Here is a 6,456-nt window from a genome sequence, read left to right on the forward strand (position 1 = left end):
TAATACTTTTATAATTTCTTAGGCCTGTCTTTACTTCAATCTCTGAACATAAATTGTGAAGATTTCATTTTAATATGGACATTTATCACTTCCCAAATAATACTCTTATAATTTCTTACACCTGTCTTATTTTAATCTCTTAATCCTGTTATCTTCATAAGTTGAGGATGTACATCACCTCAGGACCACTGTGATAATTGTATCTAACTGTACAAATCAATTGTAAAACATGTATGTTTGAACAATATGAAATCAGTGCACCTTGAAAAAGAACAGAATAACAGTGATTTTTAGGGAACAAGGGAAGACAATCATAAGGGAACAAGGGAAGACAATCATAAGGTCTGACTGCCTGCAGGGTTGGGCAAAAAGAGCCATATTTTTCTTCTTGCAGAGAGCCTATAAACCAACCTGCAAGTAGGAGAGCTATCGCTAAATTTTTTCACTAGCAAGGAATATTGATAATACTCTGGGAAAATAATTGCATTCCTTTGGGGAGGTCTATAAGCAGCCGCTCTGGGAGTGCCTGTCTTATGTAGTTGAGATAAGCACTGAAATATGCCCTGGTCTCCTGCAGTACCCTCAGGCTTATTAGGGTGAGGAAAAAACCACCCTGATGAATTTGAGGTCAGACCGGTTCTCTGCTCTCAAACCCTATTTTCTGTTGTTTAAGTTGTTTATCAAGGCAATACATGCACAGCTGAACATAGACCCTCATCAGTAATTCTAATTTTGCCCTTTGCCTTGTGATCTTTGCTTTTGTCCTTGCCCTGTTTCCTCAGAAGCATGTGACCTTTGTTCTCTTTTTGCCCTTTGAAGCATGTGATCTTTGTGACCTACTCCCTGTTCATACACCACCTCCTCTTTTCAAATCTCTAATAAAAACTTGTTGGTTTTGTGGCTCAGGTGGGCATCACGGACCTACCAATAAGCAATGTCACCCCCGGTGGCCCAGCTGTAAAATTCCTCTCTTTGTACTCTTTCTTTTTATTTCTCAGACCAGCTGACACTTAGGGAAAATAGAGCCTATGTTGAAATATTGGGGGTGGGTTCCCCCAATACCCCTTCTCAAATAAATAAATAAAATAATAATAATAATAATAATGGGCCAGGCATAGTGGTTCATGCCTGTAATCCCAGCACTTTGGAAGGCCAAGGTGGGTAGATCGCTTGAGCTCAGGAGTTCGAGACCAGCCTGGGCAACATGGCAAAACCCCATCTCTACCAAAAATATAAAAAATTAGCCGGGCATGGTGGCGTGCACCTGTAGTCCCAGTTACTCAGGAGGTTGAGGCAGGAAAATCGCTTGACCCCAGGAAGTGGAGGTTGCAATGAGCTGAGATCATGCCACTGCACCCCAGCCTGGGTGACAGAATAAGACCCCATCTCAAATAATAATAATAATAATAATGATGATGATGATACTAAACCCCATGCATGGATGATCTCACTTAATTCTCACAACTTTATTCCTCTTTCTTGGATAAGAAAACTGAGAATCAGAGAGGTTAAGTGACCAACTCAAAGTCACACAGCTAATAAGTGGTAGAGCTGAGATTCAAACTAAGTAGGCTGGCTGCAGAGCCCAAGCTCCTCTCCTAACTGTGTTTTCCAGGTAATTCCTCCTTCTAGATCTCAGTTTTCCCAACTGTAAATCAACAGGATTAGTACACTCAAACTCCAAAGACACTTCTAGCTCTAACAACCTGTGCTTTATTCGACAGTCACTGTTTTGCCAGGCCCTGAACTGGGAATACAAAGATGAGGAAGCCCTCATCTCTGTCCTCAGGTTAGAAACTTCTTCAAAGTAGAAATCACATTTACTTATCCTTGCTGGCCCCACCCTACTTACCACAGCAATGTGTAAAGAGAAGATGCTCAAATTATTTGTTGACTAGACAGACACCTGATTCATGGGGAGTCAGATGTAACTGAGGACCTTGTCCTGTCACTACCCTTGCAAGAGAAAGTCACTTACCTGTTGAGTCTGTTCCTTCATCTATAGAGTGGAAATACACAATAGTCCTTTCCCCACAGGGCAATGGAGAGGAGAATGCATGTTAGGCCCTTAGTGCAGTGCTTGGCGCACACACACACACACATGCACACACACACAAAGGTCAGGCATGGTGGCTCACACCTGTAATCCCAAGATTTTGGGAGGCCTAGGCGGGTGAATTACATGAACTCAGGAGTTCAAGACCAGCCTGGGCAACATGGTGAAACTCCATCTCTACTAAAATACAAAAAATTATCCAGACCTGATGGCACGTGTCTGTAATCCCAGCTATTCGGAAGGCTGAGGCATGAGAATCACTTGAACCTGGGAGGCAGAGGTTGCAGTGGGCCGAGATCGCACCACTGCACTCCAGCCTGGGCAACACAATGAGACTCTGTCTCAAAACAAAAACAAAAACAAACAAACAAAAATTTTATCCTGTTGCTAGCTAGTGAGGGGTTTGCTGTACCCCTCTTTGTCATCCTCAGGTAAAAGCTATGAACCTATTTCCACTACTAGGGGCAGGTAGCAAATTTACTCAGCCAGATCCTGAGTGATGAGGAAGAAAAAAAGAGTGAGAAGCCTGGGCTTCCTATTCCCCGAGAAGCCCTCCCCAGGATCTTGATTCCCATGCAGTCCTTGTTCCTCCTTTCTGTCTAGACAGCTCTCCCCTGAAGAAACTGCAAACCACAGACTGTCTAATGACAAAGCTTGCCCCAGACACTAGTCCCCTGACACATGATTCATTTAACCCTCTTTAAAAAAGAACAAGCCTGACTCCCACCTCTGAAGCAGAGAGGGACTCTATGGGCATAGAATTGGCTGGGTGTCTTCTTCTTTCATTAATTTATCCATCCATCCATCCATCCATCCATCCATCCATCCATCCATCCATCCATCATCCTTCCTTGGTTAAATGCTTACAACGTACCAGATTCAGTGCTAGACACTGGGGATACCTAGGTGAGTAAGACACAAGCTGGCCTCTAGAAACTCATAATATTGGGGGTGGTAAACACAAAATCATTGTGAAAAGTGTGGCATCCCAACTATAAGTAGAGTCATAGGGAACACTCCTTCCTGTGTGCAAGGTCCTGTGTTGTGTACTTCAGATGCATGATTTCAGTGTGGCCCTCATCATAACTAACCCCATGAGATAGGTATGCTTAATTGTGATCATTTTACAGATGGGCAAAATGAGACTCGCAGAATTTAGATAACTTGTCCAGGATTGCACAGCTATTAAACAGCTCAACTAAGATTCAGACCCAGTCTGATCACTGGACTTATACTTTTGTTTTTCCCCAACAGTGTCAAGTTTATTCAACGGTGAGCAACTTGAAATATTTTATTTCTATTAAGCATTGATAGAGTAAAACAAAAAATTTTATAGATTTTAAAAATAAAAATGAGATTTCAAAATAATTCTAAGCTTTTAGTGAGCTACTTTGTTTCACACATATAAGTTCCTAGAGTTTCGTGCTTTCCCCCTGATGCTGGAGTATTGCAGTACAAATTTTTGAGATGCATATATAGGGTAAGAAACTGAGAAAAACCAAGCTTTAAAAGAAATATATTGGGTATAATTTAAGAGGGATCTTGGGCAATTGATAGGAAAAATTGGGTATTAAGTTTCAGGGCATCAGGGATTAGCAATCTGTCCTGTTTATCATGTCATTCCCTTGCTCAAAGCCCTTCCCTGGCTCCCATCACTCTAAGGATAAAATCCAGCTCCTTTTTCTGGCATTCAAGGTTCTTCAGATTCTGGCCCCTTCCTACTCCTCCAGCTTCATGTCAACCACTCTCCACAATTCTAGTAATACTGAAAGACTTGCAGTGGCCCTAACTGAATTCTCTTTAGCCTCTGTGCCTTTGCACAAGTATTCCTTCTACCAGGGAACTTCTCCCCGTCCCTTGCTCTTTCTTTGCTTAGATGCCTCCCACTCATCCTTCAAGACTCAGCACAGGGCTACCCTTCCCAGCTGCTTCCTGACTGCTTGCCTACCTCCCAGGTGCTCCACTCTGAGCCCCATGGGCCCCCTGCTACCTCTCTCCTGGTCTTCCCCACTGTGCTGTGCTTGACTGTGTGTGGGTTTTCCTTTGTGGACTGTGAGCTTCTTGAGGGCAAGGACTGTGCTTAACACATCCACTGGCCCAGGATAAGGGCTCAGAAGCTGAAGTGAGCCCTCTCCAGCAGACCCAGCCTTTTCCTTCAGCCAGCTTTCCAATGTCATTTACCATCTTCAGCTGCTTGTATTGTTCAACGTTGTCAGCAGATGTTTTGTCAGAAGGCGCTGAGATGCCGTACAAGGTTTACCCAAGGTTCGCCCTGACGGGGCGGCTTCTGGGGCTGTTGGGGTCTTTTCATTGAGGACACACACCCAGGATGTGTCTGTATTTACTCTGCCATTTGGATTTTCAATTGCAGGATCTTAGGCTAGGACCCCAGCAGCAGCTGCAGGTGCTTCGGCTCTGTAGACAGGACGCTTTCCTCCCTCCTGACTTCAACCTAGGGCATGAGCCGCAGTGCCTATTTTGGGAAATGCCTACCTTTGTCATTGCTCAACCTTCCTATTTCCTATTTGGGAAAAGAGCCTAGGGCCTGAGTAGAGTGGAGGCCGAGGTGTGGTTGCCGATAACTCCTATTTGCCAGTGATTTATTTGCCTGGGATTTGCACTAAGTTGAAAAGAACGTTTGCATTATTAATGATCATTGATCACAGGCTTCCAAAACAGAGAGCGATTGAGAGAGATGGAGGCTCCAGGCCAATCATCAAATGGTAAACCAAGAGGGTGGGGTGTGAAGAAAGGAGGGGAGGGCTAGGTTTATAGAGAATTATGCGGAGACAGAAGGACGCAGAAGGACGCAGAATAGAAAGTCTAGACGAGCTGCTGAGTTTTGGGTGTGCCAGATGTCCAACAGCTGTGTGGGCTGCAAATAAACCAGTGCTGGTGGGTGCTGCTGGCCACTCCCTACACCCAGCGAAGGAGACTTCAAGACAAAGAATGTTACCAGGGACAGAGGGTCATTTTGTAATGATAAAAGGGTCAGTTCATCAAGAAGAAATAACAGGGTTGGCCACGGTGGCTTACGCCTGTAATCTCAGCCCTTTGGGAGGCCAAGGTGCGAGGATCACTTGAGTCCAGGAGTTTGAAACCAGCCTGAACAACATAGCAAGACTCTGTCTCTAAAAAACAAACAAAAACACACAAAACAACAATCTTAATGCCCCAAACTAATAACAGGTTTCAAAACACATGAAGAACAAGCAGATAAAAACGCAGTAAGAAGCCGGATGTGGTGGCTCATGTCTGTAATCCCAGCACTTTGGGAGGCCGAGGCGGGCAGATCACGAGGTCAGAAGATCAAGACCATCCTGGCTAACACAGTGAAACCCCGTCTCTACTAAAAATACAAAAAATTAGCCGGGCGGGTGGCACGTGCCTGTAGTCCCAGCTACTCAGGAGGCTGAGGCAGAAGAATTGCTTGAACCTGGGAGGCGGAGGTTGCAGTGAGCCACTGCGCTCCAGCCTGGTCAACGATAGAGCAAGACTCCGTCTCAAAACAAACAAACAAACAAACAAACAAAAAACCGATAAGGATAGAGAAGGCAAGGCCAGTTCCGCATGAGCTGCGAGAAACCTGGACACAAGCCATGGCCGGTGTTCGTGCCTCTTCAGTGTCTTCGGTGGAAGCCTCTTGGCCGGTCCTGCCTTTGTGCTCAAGTCTTCTCTCTCCCCTGGTTCTCTGCAACCAGGCTGGTTTATCTCAGCACCCCAAACACCTGCTGTGGAGGCTGGCACTCGGAATCTGTCCTTTGAAGGACGCTGGGAGCTGCCCCTCCCCTACCTCTCTGGCCATCCCTCCCGCCCCCCACCCCGCTTCCATTCATCCAGCTTGGACACCATCCGGCTCAGGGGCTTTCCCAAGACCTACTCCTTCACCTCCTGACTTTGCTCAAATGCTACTTTTGCAGGGAGGTGCCCCTGAGCCCTCACTTCCACTCCCTACCTTTTTTCTCTGCTTTCTTTTCCTCCCCCTCTTTACCTCTATAAATATTTTATGCGTTTTGCTTATTAAATGTATTGTCTCCCCACAACAAAATCGAAGCTCCCTTAGGTCTACCTCTGTTTTGTTCACTGCTGTATTCCCAGTGCCTAGAACATGCCTGACACAGTAGATCAATAAATATTTGTTAGACGAAGAAAAAAAAAAATCTAACTAGGAATGAACACCGGGGACCTGGACGGATAGGGGAGGCTGGACTTCCACCAAGTGTCTCTGGGCATGGCCCACCTCCCTGCAGACTCCTACCCCAGAGCCAGCCCACCTGCCCTCCTACAGGTGGGGGCCGGAGAGCGCTGGCCTGGGGCTTTTCCCACCTCCCTTCCGCTGCGCGTACCCACCCCGGGGGCTGGGCGGGGGCTGCTACGAGTTGCAGGCGGGGGCTCGGAGC

The sequence above is a fragment of the Macaca mulatta genome, chromosome 1 (assembly GCF_049350105.2).
Source record: "Macaca mulatta isolate MMU2019108-1 chromosome 1, T2T-MMU8v2.0, whole genome shotgun sequence".
NCBI lineage: Eukaryota > Metazoa > Chordata > Mammalia > Primates > Cercopithecidae > Macaca > Macaca mulatta.